Source organism: Sminthopsis crassicaudata, chromosome 4 (genome assembly GCF_048593235.1).
Source record: "Sminthopsis crassicaudata isolate SCR6 chromosome 4, ASM4859323v1, whole genome shotgun sequence".
NCBI classification, from domain to species: Eukaryota; Metazoa; Chordata; class Mammalia; order Dasyuromorphia; family Dasyuridae; genus Sminthopsis; species Sminthopsis crassicaudata.
In genome coordinates, this window is record NC_133620.1 from 356,637,260 (window position 1) to 356,650,620 (window position 13,361).

A 13,361-nucleotide genomic window follows, 5' to 3' on the forward strand; every position below is an offset into this window, starting at 1 on the left:
ATTGTTCTAACATTTCCAAGGAATATCACCATAAAGGGTGATTGCTGAGTATCATAATAGATAATTTTGTGTGTGTGTGTGTGTGTGTGTGTGTGTGTGTGTGTGTGTGTGTGAGAGAGAGAGAGAGAGAGAGAGAGAGAGAGAGAGAGAGAGAGAGAGAGTGTGTGTGTGTGTGTGTGTGTGTGTGTGTGTGTGTGTTTGGGAAGGTGATTGCTGAGCATAATAGAAAGTCATGATAATGGTGGGAACAATTCTTGTATGCAAGTGATAGAAAAAAAATCACTCCAAAAAAGGAGGTGAAATAACTGTAGAAGATATTCAAACCCATAGAAGAGCTCTCAGAAGTATTAGATGGGCATCTAGGAGACCTGGGTTCTCATTTTATCATTATATTACTTTGGACAAGCTGTTTTTCATTTTTGGGCCCCAGTTCTCCCATTTGCAAAATGGAAGGGTGTAGGTTGTACTTTGTGATATCTAAGAGTGCTCCCAACTCTGACATTCTATCAATCTATGACCCAGTGAAAAATTGGCAGCTATCCTGGGAGGCTCATTTGGCACCCTCACATAACCAGTATTTCCTGGAGCAAAAAAATTATTTTCTTTGAAAAACCATCACACAAGTTCCCTACTGCTGATCCTATAACTGGTGATTGCTGAACTTTCTTCCCCCCCTTCTCTCTCTTCCCAGCCTGGTTTATAATTTAAAACCTCCTGGCTAAGCTCATTTTGCCAAAGAGCTCCTGCAGGATTCACTTGCAGGGTTGATTCTAGAAATTTCAAGTTCAGCAAATAGTTTCAAGGAGAGAAAATGCATTCACTAAGGTTTCTTTAAAACCAGAGCCAACCTTCAAGATGAGATGATACGGTTTCTCAAATTTCATTGAGGTTAATATATATGTATATATCTATTTAAAGAAGAGAAATAAAACTTCACACATATGTATGACTTCAAGGGGGCTATCCAACTGTGTGGCAATGTGTTGATATAAACTAAGAAAGTAGAGCTGTTAGTGAATAAAACACAGTCCTTAGCAGATGAGTGAGAACATTTGAAAAGCTGCATTGTATATTACTATAATGGGATCTGGAAAAATAAGCCTCTGTCTCAACTTAATATTTGGATGATACAAAAAAATGGGTTTCTATTGAGGGGAGAGCCTACAAAATTAGAATTGGGAGGAAGTGATGAGCCTAACTGGTCCAAATCTTTCATTTCACAAAGAATGAAACCATCTCAGAGAGAAGTGACTTTATAAGATTCACACTCATAAAGAGGAGCAGAACTAAGTTGAGAAGTGAAAAGAGAAATGAATTTATAATAAGAAGACCTGGTTTTGAATCCTTGTTCTGTTACTTTGAACCTATGATCATGGCTATTTTTAATTCAGTTAAACTTGGTTTCCTCCAATGTAAAATGTGAGTATTATTTTGATGAACTTTGAAGACCCTTCTAGTTCTATGAAACTATAAATCTAATTGTCAGGGTTCCCACAACACTATACTAGGTGCTGGCAAACCATGGCCCATAGACTAAATTTACTCTGCTGTCTGTTGTTATGATGGGAGTTAATAATAACTTTTACATTTTAAAATAAAGTTTCATTGTATTTAAAAATGTAAAAAGGTTCTCAGTTCCCCTTCAGTATAAAAATAAGTGCCAGATTTGGCCCACAAAAGGTAGTTTGCAGATTTTAAACTAAGCTGTTTGCTAGGTCCCAGCCATTACCTTCTCTAGCTACTTCTCATGGATCTAATAAGGAAATTCAATGAATAGTTATGAGATCTTGCCATTGCTGATATCTGGATAGATTTATATACACTTGCTATGTGTGGTATTTGAGAATGGATAATTACCTTCACTTACCGTATGCTAGGCTATTCCTGCTAAATATTTACTGCCCGAAATTTTGCCCTTTCCAACCCATTTGGAACATGGGCATGCTACAGGCAACTCAATGGCATAACTCACTAGAGGAGAGAGGAATATAAATCTAGAGCTTCCACTACCAATGATGCAAAAAATTAATGGAACATGAAATCAAGTAAATGGAATTGAATACAGTAATTAGTTCATATTTTAATCTGTAGGTTTTTTATTATCTATCAACCAACTAGCAATTAAATCTGCACCATTGAGACGATTAGCTTTGTTTCAGAGAAAGTTTATCGATATGTCAGGGCAAATGAATCTGAGAATTTTCAACTGCTTAATGTTGAATGGTACCATGGTATATCCTCAATATGATGGCAGGATTTTTACAATTTTATTTGGCAATAATATAGAAGCTACAATTATTATATATTATAGAGAGTTATATTATGTTGTGAGTTACAGGCTGAATAAAGAAAACATCACTGATGCTCTTTGATTCTTGGGTCTGATATTAGCACCCCCTCATAACAAGAGCAAAGGCATGTGACCAATAAGATGGAAGACTAGACAGTTCCTCTAGTGTTCACTAACCCTCAACCACCTCCTTTTCATTTTTCTTTATCAAGCAAAGTGACAACTATTAATTTAATGGCATGTTGAGAAGGTTGGTAATAATGACCTAGACTTTCTTTGCACTTTATTTAAAGCACTAAAACCTCAATACTGCTGCCTTTTCAGTGACATCATCAGCTATTTTGGGGTGAAAGTCTTCTAAAAGCTAATTCTTCTTTATTCCAGTTTCCAAACTCCTGCAGAATACACAAAATGATCCCTTGTCCTTTGGGACTTGCTTAGGAGCTCCTACCTGCTGCTGTGCCTGTTTGTACATATTCCCCTGATTCTATAAATCTGGATCTCAACTCTGATAATCCCGTTGTTGAAGAAGTGGAGCCATGGGAAATGGTGAACTTCCCTTCTTCTTTGAGTAGTCCCTAGGGGATCTCTAAAAAGACAGGAATTCTACCCAGAATATCTATAAAATAGGGACAATATTCTCTGGGAGGTTAAAAGGAAAGTGCTTTGTAAACTATAAAATATTATTTGAATGTGAGCTATATACATGTTGTAGTACCAGTGGCCTAGTGGATAGAAAACTAGCCTCATATCCAATATGACCACATTTCAGGTCTGATTTTGACAAAGTGGCTGGGTGTTCCTGAGTGATCCAGGTGACTTGTCTAAGACTAGGGCTGTTCTCTCTTTCTCTCTTTCTCTCTCTCTCTCTCTCTCTCTCTCTCTCTCTCTCTCTCTCTCTCTTTCTTTCTTTCTTTCTCTCTCTCTCTCTCTCTCTCTCTCTCTCTCTCTCTCTCTCTCTCTCTCTCACTTGCTCTCTTGCTCTTTCTTTCTTCTCGCTCTCTCAAACCCTCCCATTTATCTAATGTGTATTTATAGCACAAGCTCTGATGCTACCATCTTAATATCAACTTGCAATGGTAAGTCAGGTACTGTGAAGGCAGTCATTACTTCTCCACTCAAGATATGAGGAGTATCACTGAGGGGTGATTATTATTATTATTTTAAATGCTATTACTGGCAATAAGAGGGGAAGCTAAGTGGTAAGTGGATAGAGTAAGGAAGATCCAAGTTCAAATCTGACCTCAGATATTTACTAGCTATATGATACTGGACAAGTCATTTAACCCTATTTGTCTTAATTCTGTCTAGAAAAGCTCAAATGGGGTCACAAAGAGTAGGTTACAGTTGTACCCAAATAATGAATCACTTACAATTCCCTTATCCACTCCAATCAAAGCTGAAAATTAGTTGATATCAATTAATTAGAACTAAAATTTAAATTTAATTGTCATATCTTAGTGCAGATATCAAATCAAGTTTCACCTCCTATGTGATACCAAACTATTTTCAATATTTGAGACCTTGAACAGTAGGAATTATACTTGGCAGACTATATCCAAGGTACTGGAGTTGTACTTGGCCATAAAACACATTGGATCAAGTGGTGAGATCAAAAACAATTATTCATAAAACAGAAGCACTTTAAATGATCAATTTCTCATTACTGATTATTTATCATCTGTGTGGTACCTAACCCAAACATTAGATATATAGTATTCTTTAAGGTTTACAAATTGCTATAATTGTAGCAATGATACAAAATAGTTCATGTAAAATTTATTCTCATTTTATAACTAGGATTAGAACTGTTATCTAAGCCTCTTTTCCTTTAGTTCTACTACCTCTCTGTGGATTTTCCTCTCATCTCTCAAATCAGGACAAAGAATCCAGGTATTGCTGTTTCATCTATAAGTCCCCAAAGAGTGGGATTTGAATGATTTTCCAGTTGTTGAAATAATATTATGCTAGTAGATAGAATGTAAGTACTTTGAAGGCAAAGACTGGGGTTTTTGTTTTTGGTCACTTTATGATGCGTGTCTGACATATAGGAAGAACTCAATAAATACTTTTTAAAATTTTACCTAACTGCAAACTCATTTGGGGGTATGTATACTTATATTTATAATCATTGTTTTCAATTTTCTTCTTCCCCCAAATAATACTTGTAGAGGCGTAATTGTTAAATTCTTAGCTATTAGTGGATACTATGTCATTCTTTATTTTGCTTTTTAAAGAAACCTGGTGCTCTTGCCTTTTGGAACTTTCTATGAAGACTCCACACCAGCAAAGAGAAGGCTACACATTTTCTTAAAGATCAATGAATCCAAGATACCTAAGCCCCAGTCCTTGTAGGGTTTGCTTGCTGGTGTAGTCAATTTGATGGTTGACTTACTTTGGAAAACTTCAGGCCCTCCCATGCATGATGCCCCACTCCTTGAGCCCATCAAGTACCTTTTGAATGGAAGGGCATTTTGATTCTCCTTACTCCCAGATCTCTAGTCCTGTGCACAAAGCTACTTTCAATTATCTAGCTCCAGTCCCACTACAAAGTGATAATTGGATTACTGTAGAGTTTTTCCCCACAGCCATTTAACACCTAATGGGGCCATTGCTATAAATTATATGTCCCTCAGCAATTTTCATACCCTAATACACTTTAAAACAATTTGCTGTTGTTTATTCCTATAAATTTGTGTTACTTTAGCTGAAATCAGTAGAATCAGTCTCTCAAGGAGGCAAATAATTGATTCTTTTAAGAGGCCTAAGCTCATACTTTATTTTTTTCATCCTAAGTTGTAGCTTCAATAAACTTTATGACCAGTCTGAGATAATTGTTTTCTCTTTTCTGATTTCTAGTCCTTTAAAACAACAACATATTTTCCATATGCTTTTTTAATCTGTTATTTTTTCTCACTTTAGACCTTTCTGCATCAAGTTGAAAGCATCAGTTTTAGTTCAAATTATATATATATATATATATATATATATATATATATATATATATATATATACATATATATATGTCAACTACTATGTGTTGAACATTGTGCTAAGTATAATTGATTATATACAAATATGGAAAAGGAAGAAAGAGGGAAAATTGAGGGAAAGGAAGGGAAGAAAATAAGGGAATGAAAGAGAAAAGCCAGGGCATGAAAGGGAAGGGGAAAAAAGAGGGGAGGGAAGGGAAAACATCAAAAGGAAAGTCCTTGTCCTCAAGATGCTTACATTCTGTTATCTTTCCATAACTTTCTTGCTTTGCTATCATTTCTTTTCCCAATTTTCCTCAACAACTTTTGTTTGATTTTTAAAATAATTTTTAGCTCTTGCTCTTCTAAGAATTTATAACACCTCCACCCCCACCCCCCAGACACACAGACACTTTGAGGCTGTGCTTGTAGCTGTTTTGATATGTTATCTTCTTCTGAGTTTGTGTATTAATCTTCTCTGTCATTCATAGTTACCTTTTATGGTCAGGTTCTTTTTTGTTGTTTGATCATTTTTTCCAGTTAATTTTTTGATTTTAAATTTCATATTAAAGTTGGGTTTTGTCCTGAGAGGTATATTATGATTTGGCTCTTATCCAGGAAGGGATTTTGATTCCTTTTAACCCCAAGCAATACTTCTCCTTAGGGATTCTACTCCCTTGAGACTTTAAGTGCTCCTTTCTGATGTGAGACTGCTACTCAGAAATGGGTATAGACAACTAAGCTGCCAAACATAGTCCTGTCTTGTGTTAACACAGGGGTCTTCTGTATTCTCTTCCTGACCAGTTGCATGGTACCTTTATCATTTCTGGCTTGAGAACTCTGAAGCTATTGTTGTCACTGCCTACAGACCTTATAGTTAGTATATCATCACATTGCCTCCTGGCCACCCATCACCCTAGTATCATAGACCTCCCTTTCCAATCTTCTAAGTTGTTTTGGGTTGGACTTTTTGTTGGCTCTGCTATTTGATTTTGAAGTGTTATTTAAAAGTTACTTAAAGGGGACTGTTGTGTGGACGTGTCAGTTTTTCTTCTTCTGCCATCTTGGCTCTGCCCCTGGAAGTTTGAGTTTATATTCTGTGGATAATCTTAAATTCCATATCTTGTCCTTGTTCTTGTTTTTGTTCTTGTTATTTTCTTCTTTGAAAAATCAAAGAGTATAAATTTATTCAGGGAACAGATGCAAATATATAACAAGAACTATCCTTCTATTAAATAACTGGTCAAAGGACATAAGCAATTTCCAAATTAAGAAATATAAACAATAAATAACCATTAAAAGCATGTTCTAAATTATCAGAAATAGAATAAATGAAAACTAAGACAAATCTCAAGTTTTACTTTACAGCATATAAATTTAAATAGCCAAAAGATGATTGTACATGAAACTGAAAATCTATTATGCACAATTTTCTACTCCTTTTAAACATATAAAATAAATATTAAAAATTAACTTTCTTTTTGTTATTTTTTTCTCCTCTTCCTATCTTTGCCTTAGAGATGGCTACTATTGGACATAAATGTGTGTGTATGTGTCTGTCTGTCTTTCTCTGTGTAAGTAAAATCATTCTATACATACTTCCTTTTTATCAGTTCTTTCTTTGGATACAGATAAGATCTTCCTTCATATGTCTTTATTAATTTGGGTTTTGATGATCAAAATAACTTAGTCACTCAAAATTATTCTTAAAACAATATTATTGTTACTATATACAATGTTTTCATAGTTCTGCTCATTTCTCTCTTCATTATTTTGTGTAAGTCTATTCATGTTTTTCTAAGACCATCAAGCTTATTATTTCTTATAGCAGAGTAGTGATATATCACACCATATCCCACAACATATTCAGCTATTCTCTAATTGATGGACATCCCCACCTTACAGTTCTTTGCCACTACAAAGACTGCTGCTATAAATATTTTAGAACTATAATATAGGCTTTTTTCTATACCCAGAGAGAGAATATGGATGCTGAATATGGATCACAACATAGTACTTTCAACTTTTTTGCTGCTGCTATTGTTTACTTGTTTTTTTCCTCTCTCATCTTTTCCCTTTTTGATCTGATTTTTCTTCCGTACTATGATAAATGTGGAAATATGTTTAAAAAACTGCACATGTTTAATCTATATTAGATTACTCATTGTCTAGGAGAGGAGAAATGGGGCAGCTAAGTGTCACAGTGGATAGAGCAATTGCTCTAAAGTCAGGAGGAACTGAATTCAAATCTGGTATCAGACACTTAACACTTCCTAGCTGTGTGACCCTGGTGGAATCACTTAACCTCAATTGCCAGGGGGTAGGGGGGCAAGAAAGAGAGAGAGAGAGAAGGAGGGAGGAGGAGGGGAAGGAGAGGGGGAGGGAGAGAAATTTGGAATACAAAGTTTTGCAAAGATGTATGTTGAAAAAGATCTTTGCTTGTATTTTTAAAAATAAAAAGCTATTATTTAAAAAAAAAGATGTTTTGAGCACAGAAAATCCTAGAGCTGAAACCCTGAGATGTCAGCTAGGACATTTCTCTGTCTTCAGATTGAACTATATATAGCTTTACTCCTTTCATTTAAATATAGTCTTTCTTCTTAATGAAAGTTACTTCTTAAGCTACTTACTGAGTAAGTTTCTAAGAATCTAAAATCCATTAATTCACAAACTCACAAAATGTCAGAGTTGGAAGTAACCATCTGGCATAATCATCTGTAGAACATACATAAAAGACAGCATGATATAGTAGAGAGAGTGTGCTAGATTTGGAGTCAGAAGACCTGGATCTGAATCTTGACTGTATTACTAACTGAATAGAAATCTTGGGCAAAGCACTGCATCTGTCAAATCTCAGTTTCCCTATATGCAAAATGAGGAAGTATAATGGATGGCCTCTAAGGTTTCTTCCAGATCCACATGTATATCCTAGGAACAAATGATGTGATGAAATAGAAGGAAATGATGTGTCCAAGGTCATATATCTCATTAATGGCAGAGTCATGACTTGTCTTTTGATTTACAATTCATTGTTTTTCAATGATGTAATGATATATCTTATTTTTTAATCAGAAAGATTCTATAACCATGCACCTACACCCTGGCTAAAGGGAATGCCATCTACTGACTCATAAAGGCAGAACTCATAGATGATCATCTGAGTTTTCTAGGATTCACTTTCATCCTGCTCTGTACTAGAATGATATACTTTGGTTCTCTGTACCCTGGACTCTACCCTCTCTTATATCCATGATTTGATCGCTTTGGCTCTTTTGGTGGGCTTATCATCAATCAATCATTAATCAAGAAATATTTGTTAAGCATTTATTATGTGTTAGGTGCTATGCTAATATGTACTGGGAATACAACAAAAAGCAAAAATATGGTGTCTGATCTCAAAGGTCTCACATTCTAATATGGAAGATGACATGCAAACAATTATCTGCATATAGGATATACACAGTTTTCCAAAAAAAAAAATCTTGGTAGAGATTTCAGTTGTAATAGCTTAAAATTGCAATAAGTCTTTTGGGCCATCATGTATAAAAAGTATGGATGGAAGCTCATCTCAAAGGAAAGGCTCTAGAAAAGTGCCATGGAGAGGGAATCAAGAAAGGTCTTTGTAGAATGTGGGACGTAAGTGGAGTCTTTAAAGAAATTAAAAGCACCTAGTTGAAATACTAGTAAAGAATGGGTTAACATAGTAAAAATTCACGAAGCTAGGAATATTTGAGTTCAAATCTTGCCTCAGACATTTTGACCTTGTAAGTTAACCTCTTTGGGCCTTTCCTTCTTGAATCCATAAAATGGAGCTAATAATACCACCTACCATCCAGAGTTATCATGAAGTGAGATAATGTTTATAAAGTATATTGCAAAATTAAAGATACCATTTAAATATTCACTATTGTTATTATTATTATTAGTAATAATAATAGTAGTAGTACTAGTAGTAGTGGGACTGGGTAGTAGCAATAGTATTAAAGTGAAGAAAACCATGGGATATAGATAAGACTATTCTAGGAATGAGGGACAGCAGGAAGATCAATGTTGCTGGAGTATATTGAGAGTAAAGCATAAAATACTGTAAAGTTAAGAAGGAGCCATGTTGTGAAAGGCTTTAAATGCCAGAGATGTTTTTATTTGAATCTGAAGGTAATAGGGAGGTATTGGAATTTATTGTGTGAAATGGTCAGAAGATCCACTTGGCAACTAAGAGGAGATATGACTATTCACATTTTACAGATGAAGAAAACTAAATTCAGAGAAGAAAACTTTTTAGGAAAAAAAATTCTTTTTGTTCTGATCTATTTCCCCAAGGTTCCTTCCTTAAATATTTTTGCTTTCATTTTCTTCTCAATTTTTGTATGTATGTGGTGTGCGTGCGTGCGTGCGTGCATGCGTGTATGTGTGTGTGTGAGTATGCTCATCTTTTTCTCATTTCCATAATTTTTCACAGACTGCCCTCTATTTCTGGAATCCTCTCTGTCCTCATCTTTGGCTCCTGAAATCTCTTTAAGGCTTGCCCATGGTAATATCTACTGTTAAAGGTGGGATGTGAACTTTGGTCTTCCTAACTCCAAGCCCAAAACTCTAATCTTCCCTGATTCACTGGAGTGTAGATTTGGAATTGGAAAGGATTTCAGAGGTCATCTCATTTACTTCCTTCATCGCAAAAAATAAATAAATAAATGAATAAAAATAGATATAAAAACTAAAGATTAGGGACATCATGTGATTTATCCAATAGCATATAGAAACGAAGTAGCAGTGTTAAGGTATGAATTCACCTCCTCTGCTTCCTAATCCAATATTCTTTCTATTGCACCACACTGCTTGACTATTTCTACAATATCCCTGGATACTTCTAAGCAACCTCTAAGACACTAATTTCCATTAAGTTACCATTTTTTCTCCAGGCTTCTGTGAAAGACAGAGTTCTGGGTAACAGTCATCTTTTCTTAGTGGTCAAGAGAGTTTATTTTTGTCTAGACTTGGTTCTTATTGCTACAATTTATACCTAAGGCAACAAATAATAGAATTTTTTTTTCAGATATTCTCCCCTCCTGCTAAAGTATTTATTTTCCTATGCTACTTTCTTTACTTTATGTCAACTACTAGGCTCTCAGAGTTTGATTAGAAGATTGAAAGCCTTCCTTATTAATGACTGTTAATTTTCTTTTCTTAAAAGAATAGCTATTTGAATACATACATATGTTCATTTATCAGAGCTCCAAGGAGGTGTCCAGGAGTTCTCTGTGTGGGACATGAATAATTTTGTGAAAACGTGGGTGCAGACTGTGTGATACATCCACCCAGCTTTATAAAACAAAGTAAATGATTACCATCAATTACAATAACATCATTTGACAAGCCTGCAATTAATCTGCTGCTCTTCGGATAACTGTTGTTGCATATTGCCAGAGAAAATGCCAGGCATTAATTGACTCATCACTATCGGCAGTGATAGATGGTGCAGATGGTAATTCGATTATTCATCTTCAACAACGTAAATAAACTTGCTGGGAATCATTCTTCAGATTCCCCTCAAAGGATCCTTCAACACCCACCAACAAAACATGAATATATCTAAGCATAGAAATAATAGAATTTTAGTTAATACAAAGGTTCAGATTGGCCCAAAGAACTCCAGAAATAAATCATATTCTCTCCATAAAATTTATAAAATAGAATTTCTTAATATGGACTCTGTGCTTTCAGAATGGAACATGAAGTTGAACAGGAAATAAATTACATCTTTATTTCAACATAATTAGTTTCCTTTGCAATCCTATGCATTTCATTTTATGTACTCACAGACATAGGAGTCATAGTTTCACCAGTTTGCAAAAACAGGGTCTGTCACAAAATAGGTTAAGCAGTACCTATGGAAAATATGTTTAAAATGGAAAATTTATTGTAAATCATTGAATTTAACTCAGTAGTATGATGAAGGAGAAAAAACACTGAGTTTTGGGTCAATGACTCTGAGTTCCAATTCTTTCTCTGCTACTTACTTCCTCACTTGTCATCTCTAGGTCTCAGTTTATCTGTAAAATGAAAGATTCTCTCCAAGGTCCCCTCTAGTTCCAAATTAATAAGCCTTGTAATTTTCCCTTTACATATAGGGGGCATAATAATTATAGGGGACATTAAAATGATATACCCAAGGTCACATAGCAAGTAAATGACAGAACCAGAATTAGATGCTGCTCCTCTTGATTTGGATTCCACCGCTTTTCCCACTGCATTAGATTGTTCTTTTAGATTCCTACATAGTTTTCTGTATGATAATCAGACAAGACTTCTCCTTGATTAAGACATTCTCATGGTTTAGTTTCTTTTCAGGCCATTCAGGTGCCCTACTTTAGCCCAGGAAAGCTTTATTAATTCATACTTTACTCATTTGAATTTTAAGACAATTTAGACAGTGACTGGACTTGTTTGCTTTAATAATTTCATTCTCCATTTGGGAGTGTAAGTTAATCATATAACCAGACTACTCAATATTCCAGAATCTTAATTCTCAGTAGAAGAGCTTGTTTTCAGGTACCCTCCAGTACCTTAGAAGTAACTATTTGCATACTCCTGGCAAGCTAGTTATAAATCATGTTTATTTATTCATTAAAAAGCAAGCAATCTATAAGGACTTCTACAAAGCTGTGTGCTAGTCTTCTTGAAAGCAATATGTACTTGAAAGTAATAAAACTATGTTTCTTAATACAGATACACATACATGGAGGAAATCTCAAAGCTTTTGGGACACTAGACAGATATATGGGGGGGGGTAGCAAAAGAAAGTAGGCAGATAAATAGAGCACAAATAGACTTGAAAATTTCACCATATTAGACAATTTCTTTTTTTGCAATTTGAGATTTTACTGTTTCCCAAGTACCCCAAAATAACTTGTCTCTAAAATCTTCAAGCATTTGAAGCTACGGAAGCTTTGATAGCTTTCAATGGACTAAGATTTTTGGGACACTAAGTTTACTGATCTTCACTGTAGGATCATATTAAAGAAACTGGATTGTAACAAGTTCTTTCTCAATGCCCACTACTTGATTACTAAGGCCATGTGTGACTAGAACAGAAGGGCAAACCATGCAGTGAAAGTGAGGATTATCAGTTTAAATAGTTTAGAAAGAGAAATGTGAAGACAGATGTCAGAGTGAAGCCTTGGAGTACATTAACAGTTAAAAATATGATATTCATAATGAATTAGCAAAGGAGTCTATGTAGGAATAGTATGCCAGGGTGGAAAAAAAAATCTGGGAGAGAATAATGTCATCGAGAGAATATTCAGAAGGGGGTGTGTATGTGATCAACAGGTCAAAAGAACAGAGAGATAAGAAAGGAAAAGGACTAATAAAAAAATATCAGATTTGGTAACTTAGAGAACAGTGGTAACATTACACAGAACACTTTCAATTGAATAACGAGGTTGGGCATCAAATTGCAAAGCATTAAGGAATGAATAAAAGGAGAAAAAGTAGACAGTTTAGAATGCTTTTTTTCTGGGAGGAGTTTGTCTGAGAAAAGAAGAGATAAGATAATTGGGTGTGTGTGTGTGTGAGTGATAGAGAGAGAGAGAGAGAGAGAGAGAGAGAGAGAGAGAGAGAGAGAGAGAGAGAGAGAGAGAGAGAGAGAGAGAGAGAGAGAGAAGAGGGAGAGGGAAAAGAAAAGGGAGAGAGAGAGGGAGAGGGAGAGGGGGGGGATTCTAGTGAAAGTTTTTAAGTATGGGGGAGAATTAGGCATATTTGAAGAAACCAACAAATTGAGATTGGGAGAACAATTGAGGTAATAATCTGCTGGAGAAGATCAAGGAGGATAGGATTAAAGTCACTTATTGAGGGACTGGCTTTGGGAAAAAGACACTTGAGAAAAGGAGGATTATGTGAATATTGTTAACAGGAAGAGAAAAGAGACACAAGAAAGTGCATGCTATAATGCTTTACTATTATAAAATATTCTTACAAATGTTATCTCAGAAGCGCCAAAGGAGTGATAAAGCTATTTGCTAAAATCTCAAAAAAAGAAACTAGTAGCTGTACTATTCATAAAAGAATGATGATCACTTTTGAGTTTAACAGAAGGAAAT

The 13,361-nt window shown here is 35.1% G+C and overlaps 1 protein-coding gene across 1 annotated transcript in view; it reads right to left on the reverse strand.

The window, feature by feature from the left end:
* Nucleotides 1–13,361, reverse strand: part of CA10 (carbonic anhydrase 10) — a 550,225-nt gene that overhangs the window by 129,978 nt on the left and 406,886 nt on the right. The window lies entirely within an intron of this gene.